This window comes from Pongo pygmaeus, chromosome 13 (genome assembly GCF_028885625.2).
Source record: "Pongo pygmaeus isolate AG05252 chromosome 13, NHGRI_mPonPyg2-v2.0_pri, whole genome shotgun sequence".
Taxonomy (NCBI): domain Eukaryota; kingdom Metazoa; phylum Chordata; class Mammalia; order Primates; family Hominidae; genus Pongo; species Pongo pygmaeus.
In genome coordinates, this window is record NC_072386.2 from 81,296,230 (window position 1) to 81,315,618 (window position 19,389).

The 19,389-nt window shown below is 49.0% G+C and overlaps 1 protein-coding gene across 15 annotated transcripts in view; it reads left to right on the plus strand.

Annotated features, from left to right (window-relative positions):
* Positions 1–9,301: 9,301 nt before the first annotated feature.
* SEMA4D (semaphorin 4D) overlaps positions 9,302–19,389 on the plus strand; it is a 134,403-nt gene continuing 124,315 nt past the window's right edge. For 5 of the 15 annotated variants that reach the window (XM_054502195.2, XM_054502204.2, XM_054502200.2 and 2 more), the window contains exons 1-2: positions 9,325–9,513; positions 18,763–18,829. The gene's annotated coding sequence lies outside the window, so the exon portion shown is untranslated. Of the gene's footprint in view, positions 9,514–18,762; positions 18,830–19,389 lie in introns of all 15 variants that reach the window. The other 10 variants (XM_063649668.1, XM_054502197.2, XM_054502208.2 and 7 more) reach the window with 5 other exon arrangements.

A 19,389-nucleotide genomic window follows, 5' to 3' on the forward strand; every position in this document is an offset into this window, starting at 1 on the left:
ATGCCTCATTATACCCCTCCAGCATCAACATCAACACAGACCTTAAGTCTGTTAAGAAACATTTACTATCTATTTTTTCTGAAGCCTGCTACCTGGAGGCTCCATCTGCATAATAAGGACCTTGGTCTCCACAACCCCTTAACCCATACATTCCGTTCTACTGATAATAACTTTGTCATCCAATTGCCAATCGGAATATGTTTAAATCTACCCATGACCTGGAAGCCCCCACTCCCACTTCAAGTTGCCCCGCCCTTCCAGATGGAACCAATGTACAGCTTACATGTATTGATTGACATATTATGTCTTCCTAAATTGTATAAAAGCAAGCTGTAGCTTAACCACCTGTTGTCATGACCTCCTAAGGCTGTGTCACAGGGGCATGTCCTTAACCTTGGCAAAATAAACTTCCTTTTTTTTTTTTTGTTTGTGACAGAGTCTTACTCTGTCACTAGGCTGGAGTGCAGTGCACCATCTCGGCTCACTGCAACCTCTGCCTCCCGAGTTCAGGCAATTCTCCTGCCTCAGCCTCCCGAGTAGCTGGCACTACAGGCACACGCCACCATGCCCAGATAATTTTTGTAGTTTTATTAGAGACAGAGTTTCACCATGTTGGCCAGGCTGGTCTCAAACTCCCGACCTCAGGTGATCCTGGCCTCCCAAAGTGCTGGGATTACAGGCGTGATCCACTATACCCGGCCTGGCAAAATAAACTTTCTAAATTGACTGAGACCTGTCTCAGATATTTTGGGTTCACAAAGGGACCAGGAGATGTGGAGCCAAGTGGATGCCAAATCTTCATCTCTCATCCCAAGAAGTTGTTAGCTACTATCTAATGCTGATAAATCAGGAAACAGAGTACCTTATTTTAGAGTTACAGAGGTAACTACCAGAATCAAAAAATGCTTTCTCTTGAGATTAAGTTAGGAGATAGCGTGGGAAATAAATGTTTAATGTACTTCTAGACTGTTGGGTTTGTCTTTACTTTGTGCATTTGTTACTTTGATGCTAGTTTTAAATTATCTTTAAATGAATGAAGTAGAGCTGTATAGATGCCTACTGAAGGGTGTTCCTGAGATTGCAAAACGAAATATAAATCGTGCACACTTTTAAAATAAATAACAGAGATAGAAAGAGAGAGAGACTGAGTGATTGCTACCAGGCCTTTTAAGAGAGTACATGCATATTTATGTATTTGAGGGGCACAAGGCCTGGAATAAAGCATATCCAACACTAGGACTGATTGTCCCAGAAGTGGGGGAGGAAGAAGAGTTGTCATCTTTTCTTTTGTTTACTTCTGTTTTATGTGGCTACTTTTGATATGTAACATAAATTGATAAATGTCTACACTTATCAATTTTCTGTTGAAACTAAGGTTTTCACTGATATCTAATATTTTTCCAATATCTTATTTTTACTCTTGTATTTTGCCTCAATCATAGGAAATTCTACCTTTATTCTGGTTACAGCTCAATCTTCGCAAACATACTCTCTTCCCAAATGATTCTGGTTCTGTTGAATAAAGTAACAGTCGAGTGCTTCCCAGGCAGGCATGAAATGCTGGCCTTGAAGAGGGCTGTCTGGCTCTAGAGGCGTGGTCAGGAAAGCAGCAGGTCTGGGCGTCTGATTATGCTTGGACAATGGCCTGATTTGAACATACTTTTAATTTCTGCTGGCAAGTCCAGAGTTCTTAGAGCAGAATCTTTCCATTTGGCTACTCCATACAATGGCTTTTCCAAACTGAATGCTAACCAGGTGGGGCTATTGTTGTTTGCGGGCAGGCGGTGCCTTCATTCAAAGCCCACAATTTCCTCCTCTGTGCCAGGGAAATACACAGCATGAGAACACTCTGTGTCTGGTCAGTGCCTCCAATCCAATGTGATGAAGGATCCCGAGTAAAGGAGAAGACAGATGCAGAGACTTGTGGAACAGAGGATAGGCAAAACTCAGTGCTACAAGGAGATGGCTGTCAGCCACCTGACAGTCATAGACACAGAAAGGAGAAAACCATGGGGTCATAAGAATAGCAATGAGGCTCTCAATGTTTCTCTTTGAAAAATCCAATTGTTTGTACTCTCCAAATTCCCGAATAATCAAAATGGAATCAGAACCATTGAGTTCTCCCATGCCCAGGTTCACGGCACCTTTCCTAACAACAAATAACTGGGTGGGAGGCAGGCATGAGGTGCCCTTTCCCTTTTGAGGGGCTGGCCTGCCCTTCCTCGGGCAGGGGGTACTCCTGCACCTGCTCAGCGTCACTGCCTGGTCTGCGCACAGCACTGGTGGTGGCCTCTTACTGCCTGTTGGAAGTTGTAACACACATTAAAATGTGTGTAGAGACTCTATTAGAAAGTCCAAACACGAGGTCAAAATCGTGCCCAGAAAGGGCACATCCAGTGAAGAATAAACTTCACTGACCTGCCCTGTTTCCTCCTCCATAAAATGAGGACAGCATGGCCTGCCCTGCATATTTCTATGAGAAACTCAAGCTCTGGTGTTGTCAAGGACAGAACTCAGCCTGCAGGTAGCATCTGCCCCTCAGGAATGCTCCACCAGGACTTTTGCTATGTTTGATATTCAGTGTAGAGAGCAGGGTGGGGGATGGCTCTCCCAAGCCAGAGCAGGGGCCCTACTGAAAGTTGAACACACCACCATTTTTAGTTACAGACACTTCTCTTTTACTTCTTTGCATTTTAAAATTTTCTATTGAGGATAAATTCTAAACATTAAAGTGCAGAGCTCAGTGAATTTTGACATATGTATACATTCAGGTAACCACCACCCAGGTCCAGATACTCAACACTTTCAGCCTCCCACTGTGCCTTCTCTAATTCAGAACCTACCTAAGAGTAACTGCTATTCTGACATTGATCCCTTTGTTACGTTTGCTGTTGTAGAACTTCTTATGGACAGAATTATACAGTAGCGGCTCTTTTGTGTATGTCTGACTTCTTTCAGAATTATGTCTAAGAGACTCACCTTTTTGCTACGTGGAGTTCTTTCCCTTTTTCATTACTTTGTAGTATTCCATAGGGTGACTTTACCACCATTTATTTGTCTTTCTACTACTGATAGACACTCGGGTTGTTTCTAGTTTGGAGTCACAACAAATGAAGTTATCATGAGCATTCTTATATATGTGTTTTGGTAAACATAGGCACTTAATTTTGTGCATTCTATCCAGAAGAGGAATTGCTGGGTTATAGAGCATTTGAGTATTTAGCTTTAGTAATATTGCTTTGTATTTTCCAAAGTGGTCATACTATTTTACACTCCCAGCGAAGATGTATGAGAATTCTAGCTGTTCCACATCCTTGCTAACACTTGCTATTTTCAATTTTAGACATTCTAGTAGGTGAGCAATTTTCCACTTAAATGTATAATAGCACTAATTACACTACAGTGTGTATGGCACTCACCTAGCTGTCCATGAATATCTGTTTTTCCGTTCCTTAATATATTAATTACAGACTTTTAGCTGGTTACATAGTCACTCAACTAGCAGCTACATTTCCAACTCCCCCTTGCAGCTACATGTGGGCTCAGGACTAAGTTCTGGTCAATGGTATGTGACAGAAGTGATGTGTGCTACTTCCTAGTATTGCACTGAAATCTATTGATCACACTCGTTCTGGCCTATGAAATCTCTTGATCATACTCTTCCTCTTTCCAGCTAGATGGATAGTAACATCCAAATGGGAGACAGCAAAGCTCCCCACCAGTCCTGGTCCACATGTCTACCTCTGATAATGTTATATAAGAAATGAATAAACTTCTGTCTTGGTCAAACCACTGGATTTTTATCATAGCAGGGAATTGTGCATCCAAATAAACACTCTGTGATCGCTCATTTGCCCTCTGGCTTGAACACACGTGGGCACATGTTGTTTCTGTTTGCTTAGCACTCATCTGTGCATTAGGGAACTGCTCCCCCACAGCCCTGCAGTTCTGTGAGATTGTGAACTGTACCTGCTGCAGATGTATGCATGTAGCCCAGGTCTGACCAGTTGTGGTTTCTCATCCTTGTCTGGAATTTTGGGTAAATGGGATTGGCATGAGAGCCAACAGAGCCAATCAAAGTTCTTCCACGAGATTTGCAATATAAAGAGAAAGAGTCTTTGTCATCATTTTAGAGTTTGGTGGCCAGGAGCTTTGTGACAGGAGAGGATAAAACCAACACCCAAACAGAGCTAGGGCCAATCAGAGAAAAAGAGGGAAAGAGTCAGAGAGCCGAGGTAAGACGGATATTTAATAATGGCATCTGAGTCCCTGGATCTAACTGTACCTGGAGCACCTTTAGACGCAAGTGAGCCAATAGTATGAGCTGAATTTCTGTCATTTACGACCAAGAGTCCTGTCTCCTTCATTAATGCCATAAACATGTTTGATGGCAGGTTTATAAAGCACTATGCAAGATGCTGGAGATACAAGGTCCCTTTCCTTTAAAATAGTAATTCTTAGTCTGATCAACTTTGAAGCGTCCATCCAGATGGAACGAATGATAAGAAAAGAATTACATTTTTTTTTCCCACTAACCTCTAACTGAAAGGAAGCATTTCCTACGGGTGTACATGCAGGCAACAAACACAGCCACATCAGCAGTATGTTAAGGACTTCTCCCCAGCAGAAATCACAGCGATTCTCACATCACGTCATGCTCGTTACAGACCTTAAAATATCGGCTGACTTATCAAGACTTGGAAACTACAGCTATCAGATCTGCTGCTAGAGCATATTATTAAAAAAGAAGCAAGTAGATCACATTTTAAAGTATTTTGGTAGCTGGATTTCAGTATAATTCATTTCCTTTTGAATCCTGTATTTGACTTTACGCATTTAAACACATTACTCTGAAAAGAGTTCTGTAGACCTCACTACGCTGTGAAGTTCAAAATGTAGACCAGAGAAGAAAGAAAACTATCAACAAACAATTATAATGGAAGCTGGTGCAGGCACCAAGGAAGGGACGTGTAAGGTGACATTAGAGCTGCGGAGCAGGGTGGGGGATATTAGCTCTGCCCGGGGTGCATGGGTTTGTGTTGGAGGAAATGATGCCGAGGCAGAGCCTTGACACATAAGTGGGTGTCTGCCAGCCAGCCAGGGATGTGAAGAGGTCCGTGGTCTGGCAGTTGGTGACAGCAGTCACCTTAAAGGTCAGAAAGGCATTGCTGCGGCAAGTTCATCCAGCAGACACCAGCACTGATTAGATCAATGGTCAGATGGGGCCACACCAGCATCCTGTACACTCCCCAGTATGACGAAGGACGGCTTGGTAACGCATTCTGCATGTTCAGTGATGTGGGAAGTACTGCCATGAGTGTGTGCACCAAAAATGGATTACACCCCTTCACCAGATTTATCTAGCACTTAGTGGTTTGACAGTTGAATGCTGTGCAGGAGCACAGAGCAATGATAACATCTCAGCACGGCTTCTGCTGGTGTGACCCCACGTTTCCAAGTGTGGCTTTAACAAAAAGAGCTCTGTGGGTCCTGTGGGGGTCGCAGTGGCAGTAAGGACATAGGAGGGTGCTAGAGGTGCCTGGGGATCTCAGAGCCTTCAAAATCCCTTTTGGCTTCCTTCATTGACGTGTTCTAACAATCAGGGTGCCTGACAGAGACCGGTGCGGACCCTCTATTTCGGAGAGGCTGGCCAGGAAGGCCACACTCTTGCCAGCCTTTTCTGGGGTGGGTGGAGGGACAGAGATATGAGTAGGAGTCACAGCATGGTCTTGGCAGCCACTGCATGGTAACAGTGGAGGTGTGGCTCCCCCACGTCTCTGCAGAGTGTGGTCACATTCAAAGGACATCTCCCCGGACTTTTCTAGAAGCTGCTGGCAGGCCCCAGACCCAACCTTCCCACAGTCCCTCAGAGGACCCCGTTTCTCCACTTGCTGTGCTGACTCTCTCTCTAAGCTTAGCCTGGACACTCTGCCTGCCACTACAGGTGAGAGGCGGCAGGCCGACTCTTTCTGAAGACACCTCCTCCACTGCATAAGGCTCCACACTGGGCGATCTGGAAACAGCTCCCAGCCCACTATGTGCCTGTTCCCTCCTGCACTGCGAAGTGGAAGCAGAGGATCCTCTCTCCTCACATCCACCTGGGCCGTGTTGGAAGCTGAGTATTATTTGTGCTGCCATACTTGAGTTTTTTTCTCATATGGGACTTAACTGTTATCAATCCAGCTACTGTGCTCATCTGCATATAGATGGTGTCAACATTCTGGCTGGGAAATGCAGAGAAACTTTCCAAAGCATGGTCTCAGTATCCAAACACTTGGCATTTCTGGGGAAACTAGGAAATAGATTGGTTAATATGATCTTTGATATGCTTGAAATTAATATTGGAGGGGAAAGTAAGGGGGTGAGAGGTAAGGCAAGATTGGAGTTCATTTAGCTACTTTTATTTTTATTTTTTGAGACTGAGTTTTGCTCTGTTGCCCAAGCTGGAATGCAGTGATATGATCTCGGCTCACTGCAACCTCCGCCTCCTGGGTTCAAGTGGTTCTCCTGCCTCAGCCTCCTGAGTAGCTGGGATTACAGGTGTGTGCCACCACGCCCACCTAATTTTTGTATTTTTAGTAGAGACGGGGTTTCACCATGTTGGCGAGGCTGGTCTTGAACTCCTGACCTCAGGTGATCCATCTGCCTCAGCCTCCCAAAGTGCTGGGATTACAGGCGTGAGCCACCGCGCCCGGCCTGCTACTTTTATATCTATGTTTGAAATGTCCCATGACAAAGTGGAAAACAAGAATAAAAAGGCAAGCTTGGTCACTTTGGGAGACATGGGCAATCATGCTGAGAGAAGGGAATAGGTAAGAGGGTCAGAGAGGAGGGAAGAGGAAGACCTAATAATGGCATCCAAGTCCCGGATCTAATGGTACCCGGGGCATCTTTGGATGCAAGTGAGCCAACAGTATGAGCTGAAGTTCTGTCGCTTACAACTAAGAGCCCTGTCTCCTTCATGAATGCAATAAACATGTTTGGGGGCAATTTTATATAAGCACTGTGCAAAGAAGCCCTTGTGTTCGCAGCCTGGGCATTGCAGAAAGCTTTTTGGAGTTTTTACTGAATTCTCTCATGTTCTTCTGCATGCATTAGGAAACAGGCTACAGAGGACAGGATTCTGGAAGGTCATGATGCCAGAAGTGTGGGCCCCAGGACAGCCATGCAAAGTCTCTTCTTTGCCCTGGGCTGCCCTCTATCAGATTCTGAGCATGTGGGTCTAAAAGCCAGGAGAGGATTCAGCAGTTGTTGAGAAGCACACCCCTCTCCTGCCAGTCCCCTCCCTGCAGTGTGTTCCCAAGGTGGCCCCAGGCCTGTCTAGACGCTGGCTCTGAAGGGCACGCTCCCGTAGGGGCAGCCGGCTCCTCCGCAGTGAGGTCTGTCAGAAAGCGCCCACGATAGGCAGGAATCCACTTTCTCATCTAATTTCCACCCGTCTGTCCTCATTCTGCCCTTCATAACACCACGGAGTAATCCTTCTTCCCGGGACAGTTTTGAGAATATTGGGGTTCTTCTGTCTTGTGCTCCACACATTGATTTTCTAGACTGAAGACCCCTGGTGGGTCAACTCCCCTCCCACGGGATACTGCTGGCTGCCTTAGACACCAAGCAAGGGCATGGTATTCTAGATGTGTCTGACTAGTGAGGAATAAAAGAGAGTCCCCCACCCCCCAATCTGTGCAATGCTTGCATGTGTAGATCCTAAGCGTGCATTACTCCTTGGGCATAGAATGCTGTTAAACCAGTTCTGTCCTAATCTGTTCCCGTTATGTTTCAATCCAAATGGGATGTGGAACATGGATTCATGGACCCCTACAATTGGAAAAGAGCTTGGAAAAGACTTCTCTAGTTTTTTCCTGTAATAGTCACTAGCACTGAACCCGAGCACACAGTGCAGCGGGCTTTACCTGCCATTCTCTCTCCGTGCTCCCCAAACCCTCCAGGACGACCACAGTGTCCTCATGGTGCGGGGTACAGAGGGCTGAGGCCCGAGGTTATTTGGAAACTGCAGAGCTGTGAGTCAAGGGAGTCTATCAGATTCCAGGTCCGGATTCTTCAGCAGGAGGGTGGTGGCTGCCATGCCATAGAGGGAGGAGGGGGTGCGTGCTCCACCCCACCCTGCTTGACACCAGCTTTGCCATCTTAGCCTTTGCTGGGCCCAAGCCCTATTCTCAGAGCTCCAGCACTGAACCACAGAAACCACAGGAGGCCCCAGAAGGGAACTCTGTGACTGTTGGGCCTTTAACTCTGTGACTGTTGGGCCTGGGACTGGCTTCATTTGTAAACTCTGGCTCTCAGAGCCAGTGCTCAGCACGAAAACAGCCTCAGGGCCCCTGCCCCTCAACAGCAGTCTGTAGTCCAGGGAGGTATCACCTGGCCTGGAGAGGGGCTCCCCAACTCGTCACATTTAGGGGAAATCCTAGCTGGCTCCATTAGAAACTGTGTCCCCTTCTCAGGACTGCCAGCCTGGCCAGTCACTGTGCGAGCCCTGTCACCTCTCCTGGGGGCAGAGGGAAGAGGTCTGGATGGAGCAGCACCATCTCTGAGGGCCCCCAGATCCCCAAACCCATGGGCTAGTCACAAACATGTCTCACCAGCAGCCTCACAGGAGGACCATTTGCCATCTAGAGTGGAAAATGATGAACGTTTGGCAAAAGGCTAGCACGGGGGTTCAGGGAAACCAAGACTCCAGGTGGTGCCAGCCCCTCCCCTGGGGAATGGGAGCAGCCTGGTGTGAAATATTCTTGCCCAAAGTCAGCAGCCAAGTGTTCTAGGTGCCACGTGCCTCACCCACACTGCAGGTCAGGTTCCCAGAAGAGCTGGCCCAGGGTCTGGGGGTGAAAAAAAACTGGGGGATTTGGGGGAGGCCTGGAAAGGGTGGGGTTCATCCAGGACCCCAGAAGGGGCAAGCTTGTCTATTAAGAGCCGGTGAGGAAGAGGGTGACAGGGCACCTCTTGGTCCTGGGAATGGGTGCTTGACTCAGCAGAGACCAAGCCAGGGCTGAGGGACAACCCTCTGGGCCTGGCGGGGAGGCAAGAGAGATGGGAGGTGAGGAGGAAGGAGTGGGGAGCAAAAGTGGGGAGAAGGGAAGAGAGGTGGAAGAGTGTTGCGAAGGTGAAGAAAGAGGAGGAAAAAGAAAAGGGAGGAAAAGAAAGGTTGGGGGAAGGGAAGGAGGGAGGTGAGCACGGGGGAGGAGGAGGGAGGAGGAAGAAAGGGGCGGGGCCAGGGGAGGGAAGAGAAGAAGGGGGAGGGGAAGGGAAAGGGGAGGAGGCGGGAAGGGAGGGGGAGCGGAGGAGGGGCCTGCGCGCCCGCCCCGCGCCCTCAGTCCCCGCGCCGGCCTCAGCGCCCTCGCGCGCCGCAGCATCCCAGCCGCCGCCGCCGCCGCCGCCGCCGCCGCCGCCGGGCCTCCCCGCCACCCCCTCTCCGGCCCGGCCGCCTCCCGCCGCCGCCATTCCTGGCGCCCGAAATCGCCCGGCCGGGAGCCGCCGCGGGCAGGACGCGCGCTCCAGGTAAGCTGCCGGGCTGGCTCGGGAGGGAGGGCGCGCGGGGCCGGGCAGGTGCGCTGGGGGCGGCCTGGATCCTCCGCGGAGCCTCCACTCCACACCCCTAGGCTCCTCACCGGACCCTCGGGGCCCTCCCCGAACCCCTGCAGGAGCCTCCTTCTGGGATCCCCCGGACCCCTGGACTCCTTCCTGGATCCCCCCGGGGCCCCTCCTGGGACGCCTCCGAGAGACACCTACCCGGACCCCTCCCTGGACCCCTCCGACCCCCTGGACCCCTCTAGGATCCCTCCCCGGCCTTCTTCCTTTCCCGGTTGCCTCCCCAGTCCCTGCGCGCAGGTGGCTTCTCTGGGCGCGGGGGAGCGGGGGCGCGCTGCAGACCCGGGCCAGGGAGGGGGCGGCGCGCTCGGCCAGGCCCCGTCGCGCCCCGGCCCGCCCGGTCCGGCCCCGCCAGGTCAGGCCCCACTCCGGCCAGCCGGGCTCTGGCCGGGCCCCCGCAGGCTTCTATTTTGGTCGCGGAGGCCGCCGACCCTGTGCACTGGACCCGGCGCCGCGCACTCAGACAGGTGGGGCAGGTTGGGCCGCAGTGGTCAGGTCGCCGCCTTGGCAGTGAGTGCTGCAGGCCTCGGTTTCCTTTCGGGTTTTGGTTGCATTATTCTAGAACAGCCCAGGAGAACCATAAGCCTTAGCTTGGGCTGCACCTGTTGCAGCCGCCTAGTGAGCTGCAAGGGGCTGGCTTTACTGGGGTTATGCCAGTAAAAACGTGTAAAGGAGAGTTGAACTCGTGGTTGCCCTCTTTATTTATCTGGCTTAGTATTTTGGTGGGTAGGTGGGGGAGTGGGTGAATGGGAGTCTGTAGGTGGGCAGTTTGCGTCAAATGAGGCCTGGTGTCGAGGGCTGGGTTCTGCTTTCCGGAACGTTTTCCACATGAAGTTGCTTTGCTTTTGTTTTGAAAACCTCACTGTGTTGAGCACATCCCAGGCTCGTGGGTGGCCAGGCCCCCGAAGGCCAAGCTGGACGTGGGGCCTGGGGCCAAGCATCTCACCCTGCTGTTCTGAGTCTTTTCAAATCCACTAGGCGCCACGGAACGGAAGTTTCCTTTCCTGGGGGTGACGTGACACCAGTGGCCTGTCACCTCATATGTGTCCTAGGCCTGGGGCCTGCCTGCTGGCTGCCCAGGCGAGGTTATTTGGGAATGTTTACTGTGTCCCAGAAACAGGCAGCTCTGGCCAGTGCGGGGGCAGGATTCTGGTAGAGATGATAATGCCCTGATTGTCATTTTGACAGTTGGTGTCTGTGTATATCATGTCTTGGTAGTTGTCAGCCAGAAGAAGAAAGCAGGCGGGCTCAGCATACCCATCAGGGAGGCTGGGGTGGGAGGATGAGGGATGCACTGGCCTGTTTCTGTGAGCAAAGACTGCCCTCCCATAAGGCCAGACCTTCAGACTGAGAAAAGTGTACGTGGTACACTCAGCGAGTCAAAGAAAGAAATAAAAACACATCACTGGTGCCAGGAGCAGCCCTGGGGTCCCAGGAGGGTGGGCCGCTTAGGAGTTGGTAGACGGAGGAACTCAGTGGCTATATTTCATAGTGCAGACAGGCGAAAGGCCACCGTGGGGATGCAGAGCCCCAGCTGCCATGCCAGCCCAAGGTCTTACAGCACAGCTCAAGGGAGGGACTCCATGGGAGGGGGCCGACCTCCTGACAAGCACACCCAGAGTCTGTTGAAAATGCAGCCTTGCACAGACCCCCCTGAGTGCCTGGGGTCCTGGGCTGAGGTTTAGAGTGCAAGACCAGCGACCATGTTGCATTTGATGTCCAGTGGGTCTGGGGCCAGGGAGATGTCCTTGGTGACATCATCCACTTGTGGACAGTCCTCTCCATGTGGACCGCTGGAGGCAGATGTTACCTAGAGCCGCTTTCCCCACACCAAGTGGGTGTGTCTAGGCCAAAGCTTGGGAGTGCACGCTAATGGCCGGCTTTGACTGAGGAGGGAGGGAACGTCCGCTGCTGCCAGCACAACAGCAAAATCAATAATGCATTGCAAAGATCAATGGTTTTCTCTATCTTCTGTGCTTCTGCATTGAGCCTGTTCAGGCTTCTGCCTCTCTTGGTTCCATTTCTGTTGGGGAGGGAGGGATGGGCAGGTCCAGGAGGGCGGTTGCAGATTCTCCTCCTGACCCCTGGAGCCAGAGCTCCAGGGTTGGAGCTAGGACCCATGGGGATGAAACTTGCCACGTGAAAATATAGAAATAAACGTGCCATTGGCTGACTATGGAGCTTAGTTGCTGAGAGAAAGGCTGCTGCCTGCTGTTCCCAACCAGGGCAGTTATTTCTTCTTTGAACTTGAACAATTCCAGGAAGAAGACTAGAAGGTGAGAAGGGAGGTGGCAGAGGCACCTGGGGTGGGTCCTCTCTTCCCTGGGCCAGGGTCCGCCCTGGGCTTGGCAGGTGCAGCTCCTCAGCCCTGCCCATTGCATCCCCATCCCCATCACCATTGCCATCCAGGGTCCAGGGCTGCTGGAGGAGAAGCCGCTGATTCAGTCAGGTGGAGAGGGTGTGCCAGGGCCTTCCCTGGAAGCTGGGTGGTGTTTTCGGCGCACTAGTTAAGGCGATCCTTGGGGTAAGCAAATTGCTTTGCTGCTTGTGGCTCACTTTTCCAGCTTCTGTGACCCTCCCTGAGTGAATCTGCCTTTACCTGGGGGTGTCACAGCAGGGGCCCCAGCTTTCTACTGCCTTGCTGCTACACCTGGGGCATCAGCAGCCACCTTCCCACAGCACCTGTGCAAGCCTCAGTGGGGGGCAGGCAGGGTCCTATTATTTGGTCCAGAAGTTTCAGATGCTGCCCATGAAAGCGATGACTGCATCCCTGCCCTGGATCACATCTAAGTGGCATCCCAAGATTTCTGGCTTCGATCAAAGCCTGATCCAGAGCTGTCACTTGGATCAGCATTTGATCCAAGCATCACTCCTTTGAAAACTAGGCTATTGATGTATCTCATGGACTTCTGTGGAGTGAATGATGATTTTAAGGAATTCCTTAATCACAGCATCGTGGTTATGTTAGAATAACCTTCACTCTTTAGCGATAGATACCGAGTGTTGGTAGATGAAATGATGTTTGGGATCTGCCTCAGATTAGTGCGGGGTGGGGAAGCAGAGGGGATGAGGAGGGGCGAGATGGTCTGAGTGGACAGTTTGGGGTCTGGATGAGAGTACCTGGGTTCTTTGTTCTGTTCTGGCTACTTCCGTGCACTTTGAAAATTCTCTATCATGAAAAGTTAATAATAATTGGAGATCTCCAATTCCTCCCTGTAAAACATGCCATTGGATTCTTTACTTCATGATGGCATCATTCAAAGGTTTACTTTAAAAGATGTGCCAGTCTATTAAGTAGAAACGTCACTCCTTAGTGTAGACTACAGAGAATGTGCCCTCTCCATGCACAAGTACAGGCGCTCAGCACGGAAGCCCATCTGGAAGGACACACACCTGGTATTCAGCAGATCATTATGGAGCCGCCTGTGTGGACCTGGTGCCAGGCGCTGGCTGCCCCAGGCTCTAGGGACTCAGCCCTGAGTGAAAGCAGCACTCCACAGTTAGCAAAGGGTGGGGTGTGTGTGAATGTGAGTGAGTGTGTGTTGGGGGAGGAGAGGGAAGAGGAAGAGGGAACCTGTACTTTGTCTTCTTTTTGTACTTATGTATGGTTTGTTTCTGTTACAAAGAATAATTTTTGGAATTACAAAATGAATTTTCAAAAAGTGGTCTTCATTAGGTCATATACTTTCCTCTGGCATTTTAAATAGAATTTGATTTGTGGAAGTTCATGTTTCTACACATCTTAATAACAGATGAATTGGCTTCCATGAGGCAATCAATGAATCAATAGTTATTGACCCTCTGAATATGTGCTTTGTGGGCTATGAAGGATAGAAATCAATACGCTACTATCAGCATTAGGGGAGACAAGACAAAGACCCTGACAATTAAATAATAGTACAGTCCAGCCGCAGAAGGGTCATCCTTAACACTCAGTACAGAAACAAAGGCCAAGTCTGGTCCGGAGCCTGCGCCGGGGGGGTCCCCATTGCTGGCTGGCTAACCTGGACCTGGGGCTTGTTCCAGCATTTCTGCGGTGTCTTTGTTTTCTTCTTCCATTTAGTAGAGGATATGTTAAGTAACCTAAGCTATAGCAAAAACGTAAGTGGTGCGTGCTGCATAGAAGTCTACAAAGTAAAAAGTAGAAGTTGCTTAGAATTGTAACAGTTTTTGTATTTTCCTGATCTGTTGCAAGAAATTAGAGTTGCTTGAGCAGCCAGAACGTGATTTGCCTTGATGTAGAATTTGGGTGTTTGCTGGGCCTTCTGATTTGTATGTGTGTTTTGATTTTGTTTGGAAGGACAAAGTTTCCCGTCAGGCCTGCAGTTGACCCGCTTGGTTCTCACTGTGAGTTTAGGAGCTTTTGTTTGTTGTTGTTCCTGACCGGTGTGTGCCATGTGCTGTGAGGGCACAGCCCGGTGCTGCAGCAGGGCTGTGGCGGGGCTCTGAGCCCTGGGCCATCTTTGAGGCTGAGGGTCTTGGCACATGTTCATTGTTGTGCTGCCAGGAGCCGCCTGCCTTTGCGCCTGCACAGAACCACCCAGTGGGTGGATGCACATTCTTTTCCCCCATCTGGATCACACTTATCCTGTATAGCCCTCTCCTTCTGAGGGCCCACAAGGAGCTGAGCCATCTGGGCAGGTCACAGTGCCGGCACGTTTGGTCCCTGGTGGGTGATGCTCCTGTGTCTTAGGTTCCTGACCTGAAGGAACTGCTTACCTTTCAGGGCCCTCCCAACTCTTGCACTTGTCTGCTTGATGAAGTTTCACTGCTTCCCCAGAAAACATGTATTGAATGTCAGTCATGGCTGGGGGTGCCGGGGAATATGGTCAAGTGGAGGGAGATGGGAGGCTAATGAGAGGGGAGATAGATAGTTCTAGGTCTAGCCGCTTAAGGGGCCAGTGGTTCGTTGAGAGGGTGGTTGTGATTTAAAATCAGGTGGCTCCTGTGCCTTGCTGAGCCCTAGATGTAGGGGAGGTGAGGAGTGGTGAGGGGACACTTAGGCACACATGAGCAATGGTAGGATGGCGGTGCGGGGCGGGCCTTGCAGGAGCTTGGGCAGCCTCCTCGGGTGGGAGGCAGGCTGATTGCAGGTGTTCTGTGAAGACGGAGCCAACAGGACTGTGATGGATCCCGTGAGGGCTGTTGCAGCAAGCAAGGGGTCCAGGATGACCCAAGAGTCTTGGATCGGGTGTTGGAAGGGTAGAGTTGCCAGCACTCTGAGACTGAGGTCTGCAGGGGAGCAGTTGTGAGGATTCAGAGGGATGGTGTGGCTCTCAAGATAGTACAGGTGAGAGCCCTACTGAAGTGTCCCAGTGGAGGTGGGGAGGAGGAAGTTGGAGGAAGGGATCTGGAGTTTGGGGGAGTGCTCTGAGCTGGGACCCTAATCTTGGCAATATGTTATAGCTATAGAGATGACATTTTGAAAGGGAGTTTGGATGAGACCACTAGGGAGTTGAGGTAGATGGAGAAGAGAAGAGGTCCGAGGACTGAGCCTGGAGCAAGAAACCAAGAAGGTGCGGCCAGCGAGGTAGGGAATAACCAGAGGGGCCTGAGGGCATCCTGGAGGCCACATGCAGCTTGCGTGAGAGGGAGGGTGACAGCAGAGGTCACGAAGGTGGGAATTGAAGACAACCTGGGGTTTATCCACGTGGTCTGGGATGGTGGGCTGAAGTATGGGGTGAGTTTCTTGAGAGAAGGAAGGAGGGGAATTTGGGACAGCAGGACCCTATTGCTTTTTCAAGAATTTTGCTGCTGTGAAGGGCAGTGGGGAAGTAGAGGGGTGTCATGGGCAGATAGGGCTGAGGGAGGCCCGCTTGCAAGGTTTGCATCCTGAAGAGAAGGATGGAGCAGAGCAGGAGAAAGCTGTGAGGTGGGTGGGAGGGACAGAGACTGGGTGGGGCCGCCCCTTCAGTGGAGTGTCCCCATGAGCTGCTGTTGACTCTCGGTGTGTGTTGTACCTCCTCTTGGCCCTGGGGCCCACAGATGTGTGGGGCTGTCCCATTGCTGGTGGACTGTGAGCATTTTCCTTATCACCTTAGTGAGTGCTGGCATTGTCTCCAGGCCGGGCAGGGATGGCCTGCATTTTGCCTGCAACACTGACTCTCAGTTCCACGTGGGCTGAACGCTGGAGGAATGGGAGTGTGCCTCTCTGAGAGTGGTCCCCGCACCAGCGGCATTGCACCCCTGGGAAATGCAGAGTCTCCCTGGCATCTGGAACTGTGGGGTGGGACCAGCCATCTGTTTTTTGTTGTTGTTGTTGTTGTTGTTGTTTTTGAGACAGAGTCTTGCTCTGTCGCCAGTCTGGCGTGCAGTGGTATGATCTCGGCTCACTGCAACCTCTGCCTCCTGGGTTCAAGCCATTCCCCTACCTCAGCCTCCTGAGTAGCTGGGACCACAGGCACATGCCACCATGCGCAACTAATTTTTTGTATTTTAATAGAGACAGCGTTTCACCATGTTGCCCAGGATGGTCTCGATCTCCTGAGCTCAGGTGATCCACCCTCCTCGGCCTCCCAAAGTGCTGGGATTACAGGTGTGAACCACGGTGCCCAGCCTCAGCCATCTGTTTTAACAGGCTCCCCAGAGGCTTTTGAACTGCTGCCCTAAGACAGGCCAACACTTGGGAGTGGGTGGGACAGAACCATGGGGAGAAAGTAGCGGTCCCTAGGTTGGATGCACCTTAGACTTGGGGTGCTTTCCACATGGAGTCCCACTAGAGGCAATGCTGTCCTACTCAGTTTTATTGACATGAATTATGACAAAATGTATTCACTTCAAACACACAGTTAACTGAGTTTTGACACATGTAGATAGCCATGTGACAGACACCATAATCAGGATATAGACCAGGATTTGGTAAGCTTAGGCCTGCAGGTCAAGTGTGCTGGGCCAGTTTATTTCAGAATCATCTATGGCTGCTTTTATGCTATTGCAGCAGAGATGAGCAGTTGCCACAGAGACCATATGGCCCTGAGAATCCCCCTAAATTTCCCTGTTGCCCCTTTTCACTCAACCCCCTCTTCCCAGCAATTACTGATCTGCATAGATTAGATTATTATAGATTGGATTTATTTCTTCAATACTTTCAAAGTGGGAGCATATATTTGACAGTTGCTACTAGACTTGTGATGGGATTACATCCTAATCATAAACCCATCATTAAGTTGAAGATATCATAAGTCAAAAATGTGTTTGATACACCTGACCCCCCCAAAAGCATACCTTAGGCTAGCCCAACTTCAGCGTGCACAGAACACTTATATTAGCCTACAGTTGGGCAGAGTCATCTAACACAAAGCCTTTTTTATAATAAAGTGTTGAATATAATTTATTGAATGCTGCACTGACAGTGAAAAGCAGAATGGTTGTGTGGATACTCGCAGTACCGTTTCTACTGGATTCGAATGGCTTTCACACCATTGTAAAGCCAAAAAAATCATAAATGAAACCATTGTAAATGGGGGACCATCTGCATACTCTTTGTGTCTAGCTCCTTTCACACTGCATAATGTTTTTGAGATTCTTACATGTTGCTGTGCATACCGGCACTTCATGTCTTTTTATTGCTGAATAGTTGGTGGACGTTTGGATTGTTTCCTCTTCTGGATTATTGTGAATCAAAGTGCTGGGAGCTACAACTCAACCACAAAAACTGCCAGTTAAAACATGGGGAAATGTGTCAGTAAAGGTGATATACAAACGGCCAATAAACATGTGAGAAGGTGCTTAACATCATTAGTTGTTAGGGAAATGTGAATCAAAGCCACAGTGAGATACCACCTTGTACCCTACTAGCTTTAATTAAAAAAAAAAAAGGGGGGGTGGAGGGAAATAACAAGTGTAGGTGAGGTTATGAAGAAATTAGAACCCTCATACACTCCAGATAGAAATGTAAAATGGTGTAGCTGTTTTGGAAAAAAGTTTGGAGATTCCTCAAAAAGTTAAATACAGAATTACCATATGACCTAGCACTCCCACTCCTAGGTATATACCTAAAGGAACTGAAAGCAGGGACTCACACAAAAACTTATACACGGCTGTTCACAGTGGCACTATTCCAGTAGCCAAAGGACGGAAACCCAGATGTCCAGCAGTGGATGAATGGGTAAGCTAAATGTGGTATATTCATACATGGCCTATGATTCAGCCATAAAAAGGAGTGAAGCGCTGATACATGCTACAATGTGAATTAACCTCAAAAACATTATTCTAAGTGAAGGTAGCCAGGCACAGATTAATAGCTGCATATTGTATTATTTCATTGATATGAAATGTTCAGAATGGGTGGATCTTTCCAGACAGAAAACACGTTAGTGGTTGCCAGGGGCTGGGGCGGTGGGGGAATGGGAAGTGAACACTTAATATGCATTGGGGTTCCTTTTGAGGTCTGGAACTAGATAGGGGTGATGGTTACATAACATTGCGAATGTACTAAATGCCACTGGATTATACGCTTTAAAATGGTAAATTTTATCTTACGAGTATTTTACCACAATAAAAGATGATATAAGACATGCTGTGAGCATTCGTGGGCAAATCTTAGCGTGGACATATGTTTTTATTTCTCCTGTGTAACTACCTACAAGTGGAATTACAGGGTTTCATGGTAAGTAGATGTTTAACTTAATTAAAAATCTGGCAAACTGCTTTGCAAAGCGCTTGTATCATTTTACGTTCCCACTGCTAATGCATGAGAGTTGCAGTTGGTTTACGTCTGTGCCAACACTTGCTGTTGTCAGTCTTATTAATTTTAGCTATTCTAGTGGAAATGTGGTAGTGCTGTATCCGTGCAGTTTTAGTTGAGCGTCTTTTCATGTGCTTATTAGCTATTTGTGTATATTATTTTGTGAAGTGTCTATTCAGATCCTTTGATCACTTTTTAATTGGGTTGTCTTCTTACATGTGAGTTGTAAGTGTTCTTTACATATTCTTGACTCAGACCCTTTGTCAGATATTTGTATTGCAAATATTTTCTCTTAATCTATGTCTTGCCTTTTTATCAGTTATATCTTTCAATGGGCAGACTTTTTGGTTTTAAGTTGTTTTAATGGTTTGTGTTTTTTGTACCCTATTTAAGAAATCTTTGTCTAACCCAGAGTGATAAAGATGTTCTGTGTTTTCTTCTGAAAATGTGGTAATTGTAGCTTTTATTTTTAGATCTGAGATCCATTTCGGCTGGGTGTGGTGGCTCATGCCTGTAATCCCAACAGTTCGAGAGGCTGAGGTGAGTGGAACACCTGAGGTCAGGAGTTTGAGACCAGCCTGGCCAATATGGTGAAACCCTGTCTCTACTAAAAGTGCAAAAATTAGCCGGGTGTGATGGTGCATGTATGTAATCCCAGCTTCTCGGGAGCCTGAGGCAGGAGAATCACTTGAACCCGGGAGGTGGAGGTTGCAATGAGCTGAGATCGCACCATTGCACTCCAGCCTGGGTGACAGAGCGAGACTCTGTTCTCAAAAAAAAAAAAAGATCTGTGATCCATTTGGAGTTAATTTTTAATGGAAAGAGCTAAGGATTGAGGTTCATTGTTTTACATGTAGACATCCAATTGTTCTCACACCATTTGTTTTAAAGTAAACAACAACAACAAGCCTATTCTTTCTCCAGTGAATTATGTTGGTACCATGTTTGTAAAGTAATTGACCATATCTATGTGCTTTTGTTTCTGGATTCTGTTCTGTTCCATTATGGCTTATTCCTCATAGGTCCCAGTATCACACTGTCTCTGTAGTAACTACTGAAGTCAGGTAGCATGACAATTTTGCTTCATTTTCAAAATTGTA